The sequence below is a fragment of the Stegodyphus dumicola genome, chromosome 7 (assembly GCF_044657685.1).
Source record: "Stegodyphus dumicola isolate Sdum_Otavi_A_Nest chromosome 7, ASM4465768v1".
NCBI lineage: Eukaryota > Metazoa > Arthropoda > Arachnida > Araneae > Eresidae > Stegodyphus > Stegodyphus dumicola.
This window is the reverse complement of record NC_140774.1, coordinates 154,607,687-154,617,166: the sequence shown is the minus strand read 5'-3', so window position 1 is coordinate 154,617,166 and position 9,480 is coordinate 154,607,687. Positions and strand designations below refer to the sequence as shown.

The following is a 9,480-nucleotide window of genomic DNA, read 5'->3' as shown; positions in this document are numbered from 1 at the left end:
GGATTGCAAAAGCTTGTTTCAAGCGTGATTGTAAATCTGCGAAAGAAAGTCGTGATATGCAGAAACAAATTTACAGAGATGAAGCCATATCTTTAAAGTGAATTTACCAACGCTTTAAACATTTTCGGGATTGACGGTATTCCACTAAAAACGCCGTTTTTGCGACTTCTGGTAGTGAATAAAATATTTAAAAAGTAAAGAACATGTTAGCCAGAAAGATGAACAGTGAAAACTAGAACATACAAAGAGGTTCTAAAAAATGTAATGATCCATCGTTATACATCCAGAATACACCAAGACGAGTTCTTGATTTCCTTTCCCTGATAACACCCGAGCATATTCAGTTTTCGTTATGAAACAGTTTATGGATTCGTTGTAGCACTCGATCACTTATCGTACTCACCTGATCTCATACCAGCAGCCTTATTTCCATTTTTGAAGCTGAAAGAGCTCTAGAAGAAAAGAAATGTTCCAGAGATTCAAAGCTATACGATAAGGTTTCTCAATGTGAAGTTAAAAAAGGACTTTGCTCCCCGTTTTCGGGAACTGTACAGTCGTTGTTAAAAATGCATTGGAACCCACGGACATTCCTTCGAATGAATATAAAACTTTTTTTCTCATTTTGCTAAGAATATTTTGTTTATGAACACATTCACGAAACTGTCGTAACAACTTCTGTGATATGTTAGAACTCAAACAGTGTAATTATTCTATGCAATACCATAATTAAACTTCTTCCTGCGATTCAGCAATTTCATTTATTAAAATACCGGATAGTAGGTAGAATATGTCACTTCTGCGTCATGAAGCTCTAAGGCTCACGGGAGCCTGTGGCGCTGTGACGTTCACAAGACGACTACCACATACTTAAGTTATTGAGATATCATCCATATTGCAACTAGCGACGTCACATTCAAGGTTCACTGATGTGTTTTGAATGTCATAACGGATTACATGCTTATCTCACCCTAATGATGTAACATGCTGTTTGGAAAGGTTTCTATGGCCCTACCGGGATCTACCATATGCTTTATTTATTCTGACTTTATGCTATATTGCAACTAACGACGTCCACCCCCCGTGGTTCATTAGCCTGTTTAAAAAGATTTTTGTTCATTGTGGAGTTTTTTTTTTTTTTTTTTTTTTTTTTTAGTAGTTTACCGAATGAATAATTTTTTCATACTTGTTTTTTCTTTTACATCGTTGATTTTATTTGCAATAAAAGAATTTTGAAATTATTTATCATTTGTAGCGAATAATTTAAAACGTTATTTTTATTTTATTTCTTTTATATATGTCACTGCTGGCTTCATCTAGTGTTACTAAAGAACTAAAACTTAACTAAGCTACTAAAACATAACATGATCGTAAAATATAAAGGGGTAATATAATTTCTTTCCACGGATTCGAACTCGCTGTCCCAATAATTAATAAAAAAAAAGGGGCTGAGGAGCATTGCACGAAAGGTTTTAAGGGATAACAATCTTTTGGTTGAAAATGTTTTTAATTATTTACATTAGGCTTTTTCCGTGTATCGCCATCTCGAATTTCCTTGAATCTGCCATACTGAAAGATTTTTTTTTTTACAAAAATTTTAATTTCAAATTTTGTTTCTTATGTTCACTTTAAAAAAAAAAAAAGTGATTACGATTCACTTTTTCCTACAAAAGTAATATATATTTTCACAAGTTTAATTTTTCCTTTTTTGCTTTTTATTTTAAAAGAGGTGCTATTACATTTTTCACTTTATTTATTTTATAACAGTAATGTTTATTTTCATAAGTTGATTTTTTTTCCATTTTTCTCTTTTCACAGATGCAGTTTTCTTTCTTTTTTTCTTTCTTTCTTTTTTTTTTTTTTTTTTTTTTTAATTTCAAATATAATTTTTTTTTTCCCTTTTCTTGTTCGTTTTTACAAAAGTCAATTTTTTATTCATTTAATTATTTTCTTGTCACATTTTTATTTTATACTCAACTTTTCCCTTGTTAAAAATACTCAGTGATGTTACATTTCCACATCTCCAAAAGTAAATTTATACATAGTTCTTTGTCTACTGAATTTAAGCTGGAATTTACATGCATAACAAATCATTCTGCAGGCCTAAATGGATAATGTTTTCTAGACTTTGAAATCAACTTAAAAACCAGTAGGTACAATGTTCATTTTATATAGTTTAACTGGAATATTACATTTATTACTTTTTATGCTATTAATACTTTATATGAAATACTCAGAACTTTCTCTTCTAGAGTACTATATAGAGTACCAATGACTATGCTAATTTTTTAAACATTATACAAAACATCGGAGATTCCCTTTCACACATCTCACTTTTATTCAAAGGATTCACCAAATCATGTCTAGCAAAAGTATTTTTTACACTTTCTACTTTCTATTAACATATTTTATTTATATTTCCCTAGCATCCCACTTTTAAAATATATTCATGTTACATTTATGATTCCTTCTTCCCAAAACTATAGACTTATATAAGTTTCTTTATTATAAGATCTACTGACTTCGATCAAATCTTATAAGAAATAATAAATTTTTATGGTGTAAAGTATACTTAAACCAATTAATGGGCATTTTTCTACCTTGTTTAGTTTAAATACTTATCAAAAGTATTTCATTTCTAATTATTTTACTTTGCAGACATTTACATGAATATCTTTAGAAAACTCCTTTTCATTCACCAGAAGGATTAATTTATGTTACTAACATAGATTCTGTCAACTCCTTGAAAAACTTTACAAAAATATCTTGAATTTCCTTGCACACACCCTACTTAAATCACCATACATGCGCTGGACCTTGATTTACTTCATGTGACAACATGACTTGAATTTTTGTGTATAGTAGTTATTTTCTTTTAATTATTATTATCAATCTAATAATTCTATTAGAAGGTTTGCAACATCTCGCCCGGTTGCATATATATACGCAATTCTACTGAAATTAATATTAGGAGATAATATAATCAATATTTCTTTAGTAAATATATATATAAGCATGTATATGTATACCTATATTAGCATATATATAAATATACTATAACAATGAATACTTAAATACTCCAAAAAACAAAACAACAGAATGATGCCTTCATAAAGAAAGAAACTTTTAAATAAGCATAAGACTATTCTGTTTACGAAACCTCCGTGGCGCAATCGGCTAGCGCGTTCGGCTGTTAACCGAAAGGTTGGTGGTTCGAGCCCACCCGGGGGCGAAGTGCTTAGTCAGCAGGTTTTTTATCCCATTCAATTAAAAAAAAAAAAAAAAAAAAAGACACTGAATTAGATTAGTGTTAATGACTCCTCTAAAGCTTCTGCTATTCAAAATCAAAATTCGGAAGAAATTTTGAATTCTATATACATAGAAAAACTAACCACCTAAAGTAATTAAATTTCATAAAATTTTCATTTCTGTTGTTTATACTAATTGAAACAGTACGAAGTGCATGAAATTTTTGAGTAAATTTATAATGAAATAATAAGAAGTGGAAAGATTCTCGTAGCGAAATCCTAAAAATTTAAGTCTTTTCACGTAAGAATGAAAAAAAAAAAAAAAAAATATTTTGATAAATTTAGTTAAGAGAGATTCATACTTCTTTTTCGTGTCAATTTTTAGTAACAGATGGCACTACGAATGTTGAGCGATAAAGAGTTAAATCTGTAAGACTACTTACAGCATGATTTCTATGGCAACAACGCTTTACTTCCTCTGCAGTAGTTTGGCGGGAAAGTGAATTTAAAATCTGCGTTTGATGAAAAACGAATTGAAGAACACGGTTTGTTAAAAATACACCAACATTTAACAAGTCGATACAAGTGAAAACATAGTAAATGCAGTGTATAATTAAAACTCTAGAAACTTCAGGTTCATTTTCTTTACATAATTTCACAAGAAAATATTTGATTAAAATTCTAAATTTTTGCATTTTTTCTAGAATTTTTTCTAAATCAAAGCAAGGAGGCAGAAATAAGTATCGACCACGCAGCATCAAATTCTTTCCAAAAAATTGGCTAGTATTCAGGTCCACCTGCATGACGATATTCATAATCCATATCCACCAATGCAAAACAAAAATAGCGGTGCCGCCTCTCTCTCTCTCTCTCTCTCTTTGCTGCGAAATCAATACCTGAAATAAGAAAGAGATAAATATATAGAATTAATGTTAAGGTGGGTTTGGTTTTCCAACTGTCTTTTTCTTAGTAACTTGGACAATTCCACTTCTTTACATTAAACATTATTACATTTTTAAATCAAAATATTTCCTTCCCCTTGTTTTAAAATTTTTATTTGTCTTTTTTCTGTTATTAAAAAATCTGATGTGTACACCACATGACTTGTACGGAATATTAAATTATACGCATTTTTTCTTGCATTTTATTTAAACTTATTAGATTGAATTAAACCTACTTCGCCGACAGCGCATAAACCACAATAGAATAAATGCATTCTTTAAAAATTCGATTTAAAATGCGAGATACGTACGTACGTACGCACGTACGTACCTTCGTACAGACGCCACGAAAAATTCTCTTCAGAATTAATTTTAAAGCAGTTTTATAATTTTTTTGAAAGAAAAGAGTATTTTATTCTGTTCTTACGTACAGATATCACGCAAAAACATCGTTAAATTGCATTCGATTGCGGTCAAAATGGATATTTTCGTTGAAATATGCTGCCTGAAACTTTTCGCGATTACAATACTTCCTTTTTACTTCGTACAAGGAAGTAATAAAAAAATTGAATTATCATTTTGTTGTACATTATGTACCTATTTTCCTTCCATTCGCATCAGGACAGGTTACATAACTGCTTTTAAAAAAAAATTCTTTAAAAATTTTTCTTGAAATTTTTGTACAGATGTATTTCAAATAATTATTTTTAGTTCAACTGTAAAAGAAAATTTCATATGAATATATATTTTTAAATTCATAAAAATATAATTCAGAACCATGGCTCTATTTATAATTCTCTTGTGCTGTGCTTCTTGACAAATGCCAAGGAATTATCAAATATTATTTTATAATTATTGCTCTGTTTTGTATTAATTTACTTTCATATTTGCTTTGTTTTTCAAGTTTTTTGCTTGATTGGTTTTAATTTGTGCTTTCGTGTTAGTTTACCTTTCTTGGTTGATATAAGTTTTTTGTATATTTTATCTTTCTCTCATTTATATTGTACATCCAATGATACTTGTTTAAGAAATCTTCATTTAGACGTTTTCGCGCTTATGAAGATTATTTCACTAAGTCTCAAGTATTTTCTTATTTTGGTAATCTTGAATTCTGACGCATAAAACATTTTAGCTTGAAAGAATTTCTCCGTTTAAGAATTTTGCACTAATCTATTGGAAAACTTTTCCTTTCTTAGGAAAATAGAATCCCCCCCCCACTCCAAAGTGAGTACTAATCCACTTTTTTCGTCTCTTTTCACGGGTATCTTCCATTTCTAGGACGTTACATACGTTTTTATAAGATTACTGAATAAATGCTTTTAATTTAATAAATTTAAATGACTGAAAGATCTGAAGGAAAACATGTTAAAAATATACATAAAACAGCTTTGCTTTATATTGCAAATTAAGTTAAATTTAATGGTTTATGTTCACATACAGACAGAAAGAAGTACAGGGGACACTAAAACATCACATTGGGCAACATTGGTATCGCCCCGCTGCACTAACCACCTATGGAAGGGTGTCCGCCGATAACATCGCGGCAAAAACATCGGGGAGAAAACGTCGCGGAGAAAACAACGCAAGGCGAAAACGTCGTGTTACAAAACATCGTGGGAGAAAACATCGAAAAGAGAAAACATCGCAGTTCTAAAACATCGTGGCACAAAACATCGTCGTCGAAAATAAAGCGGTTCAAAAACATCGCAGTTTAAAAACATCGTCGTCGAAAATCTCGTGGTAAAAAATAAAGTATCTACAAATCATCGCATGACGATAACATCGCAGACATGCTTTTTTCAGGTTTTAATAATTGTAAATGGATATTCCCATAATGATTTGTGAGCGCAAGGTGTAAAGAAGGATAAATTTTACTTTCACATTTTTTATTAACTAATAAATTTTTGCTGAAAACGTAAGAAGGAAACTTAAGCATAGATAATTAAATGTAACTTATAGATTATACTTTTCATGAAATATTACCAGTAAAAACTTTATAAAAATGATTTATTAATGGCCTTTGTTAGTTAACTATGTCGGTTTAAAATTCTATTAAGTGTTATAAGTTGCATTAATTTTCTATGCTTAAGTTTCCTTTTTATTTTCTCAGCAAAAATTTATTAATTAATAAAAAATAAGTGAAAATTATCCTTCTTTCCATCTTGCGCTCACAAATCATTATGGGAATATCCATTTACACTTATTAAAGCATGCCTGAAAAAAGCATGTCTGCGATGCTATTGTCATACGATGATTTGTAGATACTTTATTTTTTACCACGATATTTTCGACGGCGATGTTTTTAAACTGCGAAGTTTTTGAACCGCTTTATTTTCGACGACGGTGTTTTGTACCACGATGTTTTAGAACTGCGATGTTTTCTCTTTGCGATGTTTTCTCCCACGATGTTTTGTAGCACGACGTTTTCGCCTTGCGTTGTTTTCTCCGCGACGTTTTCGTCCACGATGTTTTCGGCTGTAACCTATGGAAGTGCAATCCTCACGGGGCACTCTAACGCCATGCTCGGGCATTTGTTTACGTTGTCGCATTCATAATAGTTACATATTAATGATGCATAATTTGCATGCACCAGCTCAACACTTTCGACACAGTGGTAAGTTGAAATTAAGAAGCGATAGAAAAGGAAGTTTAACTGTTAATAAATTAACATAATCCTTACAAGGGGAATATAAAATCTGAGAGCTTTTAGATTTCTTTTAAAATTAATTTAATCATTCGCTTCCTCGTTATTTTGACGTTTGAAAAAAAAATTCAATGTTCAAAAAACCCCTTTCTTCGTGTCGTACCCATTCGTCCTATTCATTTTTTTTTTTTTTTTTTTTTTTGCTTTTACTAAATTTTCCTCATGTTTTATTACATTATGCCTTTTTAGTAAAATTCCATGTCTTTCGCTGGACTTTCTACGGAATTACGGCTAAATCCAAAACGCTGCTTGAGTTTTGCAGGCTAGTATATGGAAATGACGAAAACAACCGAATCATAGTGTCGAGATAAGAATTTTTCAATAGTAAGTGCAAGGACAAACTGTGCTCGAGGCCTACGTGGCGCAATCGGCTAGCGCGTTCGGCTGTTAACCGAAAGGTTGGTGGTTCGAGCCCACCCGGGGGCGAAGTAACTTTTTAGCAAAAACAAAGTTTATATGTGAGATATTACTTTCATTTCGCTGTTTAACAATGACTTGACAAGTGCATTGTTTAATATTGTTCATTCTTATGTACTTTCGTGTGATGATTATGAAAGGTGAAATAAAAGTTTTTCTATTCTCCGTAACATTTGAGGGGAAGAAATAAGGGAATTTTAACCATTTGGGTACATTTGACGAGTAAAACTCATCATTCATTTTATTTTGTTTTATTTATATAGTTATTTATATTTTGTAACTAAAATGCTACTTCAAAAATATATTTACTATATTACTAATATAAGTATATTCTAAATAAAAATAATTACTTTTACATATTAATCCATATAGCGACAAATTAAACCCGTCCAACGGGCATAAAAATCTTCAAATAATTCAGTACTCAAAGAGTTAATGATAAAGTATTCATAGTATTTTACAAATAGTCTCGTAGAAAATTTTAGCTAGCGATTCTTTAGGGAAATAAATGAATGGCTATGTCTTTTGTAGTAGTCTTTTAAGTATGTATATATCTGTTTAGACGTGTTGTTAATTTACAATGAAATAATATCACAATTTATTGAAACACACATTTTTTTTTTTGTCATATTGATCGCTTTGCATTTTAAATACAAGATTTTATACTTTTCATCTTTGATTTTGAGAGTATTAATTCTGAAAAAATTCTTAAATAGCTTAAAATTACTTCAAGAGCTAAAATGAAATTTGCATACCCAGATCAGACTGCTTTTTTTTTTAAAAAAATCTTATTATTATTATTTAATTATTTCATTTATTATTTAATTTATTATAATTATTTTAAATTTTTATCTCCAGCGCGAGAAACAGTGTATAGGAAATTCTAAAGATATGCCCTTTTAAATATTTTGTGATACTGCTGTTGAACTGAATTTTATGGTTTAAGTGCGAAGAACATGATATATAATAAATAGAGATAACACACAAAACGCTAAATCTAAATAAATTCTGAGAGATGTCAGATTTTTTTTTAAAAAAATTTTAATAGTAAGCTCTTCGAAACATTAGGTAAAATTACAATGATCTGAAGATCAGATAATTATCTGAAAATTTTACACTGCAATTTTTTAACGGAGTAAATTTTTGTTAAACAGGATAGACAAGAAAACAAAATCATTTTCATGACAGATCATGCATATTTTACATGTGAGAACAAGATAGAAAAATGTAAAAAGTGTTTTACTACATTTATTAAATTTTTTGTTCGGTGCCAATTTGTTTAAATTAGAGGTAGCGATGGATAACTACACAACTACAAATACTTCTTCATTTTCTGTTTTCTTTCGAAGATGTGTGGCGAAACTACCAAATGAAGGAAGTCGATATTTTGGCCACTTGTAATTATGATAATTACCAATTACATTGCAGGCAGTATTATCACAGGAACCAATTTCCGCAAACCATTTGGAGAATAATTAGACGTTTGGTTTGTTCAAATTACAGCTCATAAAAGTTTCGCGCATGAATCATAAGGAAAATATCTAATTTCACCTTCCAATCGTTTAAAAAAAATTGTTCCTATTAAATTATTTTTTAATCTCATTTTTTAAAGGCCTTATATTTATAGTTTAGTCTTATATTTAGTTTTATTCTTATACACCCCACTAAAAATTACGATTGCTACATCAATAGAGGTTGGAGGCGCCGGGTATCGATCCCGGTACCTCTCGCATGCTAAGCGTGCGCTCTACCATCTGAGCTACGCCCCCTGACGGCTAACGCACGATGATTTACAATACGTTTCAAATGCGGGTAAAAATAAAAATGGGTCATTTTCAAACTTGCTTGTCTGGCTTAGATCTACAGCTTTAAAGTCACAGTTCAAAAAATTAAACATGCGTTCATGCTTCTGCAGTGCTACTTTTTCTGCCAGTTTGAAAAGCATTAGCTCTAGAATTTCTTTTAGATCTCGATTCAATAGAATTAATCTAAAGCACAGCCAATCCCACTTGAAACCAGGTACCTATCTCGGTCTTTACTTTCAGAAGGTTTAATATCTTTTGATTGATTTTTTACTTAAGAACATTTTTTTTATGAATATTAATAATTTTTATTGTGAGACAAAAGATTTTTAGCAGCGAAAAATTTTTGTTCGTAATTTTTTTTTTTTTTT

At 30.3% G+C, this 9,480-nt stretch overlaps 3 non-coding genes across 3 annotated transcripts; 2 read left to right on the top strand and 1 right to left on the bottom strand.

Moving 5' to 3' along the window:
- The first annotated feature begins 3,155 nt into the window (after positions 1-3,155).
- Positions 3,156-3,229, top strand: TRNAN-GUU (transfer RNA asparagine (anticodon GUU)). Its single transcript has one exon. It is a non-coding gene; the product is annotated as a tRNA-Asn (tRNA).
- A 4,013-nt stretch (positions 3,230-7,242) lies between these two features.
- TRNAN-GUU (transfer RNA asparagine (anticodon GUU)) lies at positions 7,243-7,316 on the top strand. Its single transcript has one exon. It is a non-coding gene; the product is annotated as a tRNA-Asn (tRNA).
- A 1,687-nt stretch (positions 7,317-9,003) lies between these two features.
- TRNAA-AGC (transfer RNA alanine (anticodon AGC)) lies at positions 9,004-9,076 on the bottom strand. Its single transcript has one exon. It is a non-coding gene; the product is annotated as a tRNA-Ala (tRNA).
- Between the last annotated feature and the right edge of the window lie 404 nt (positions 9,077-9,480).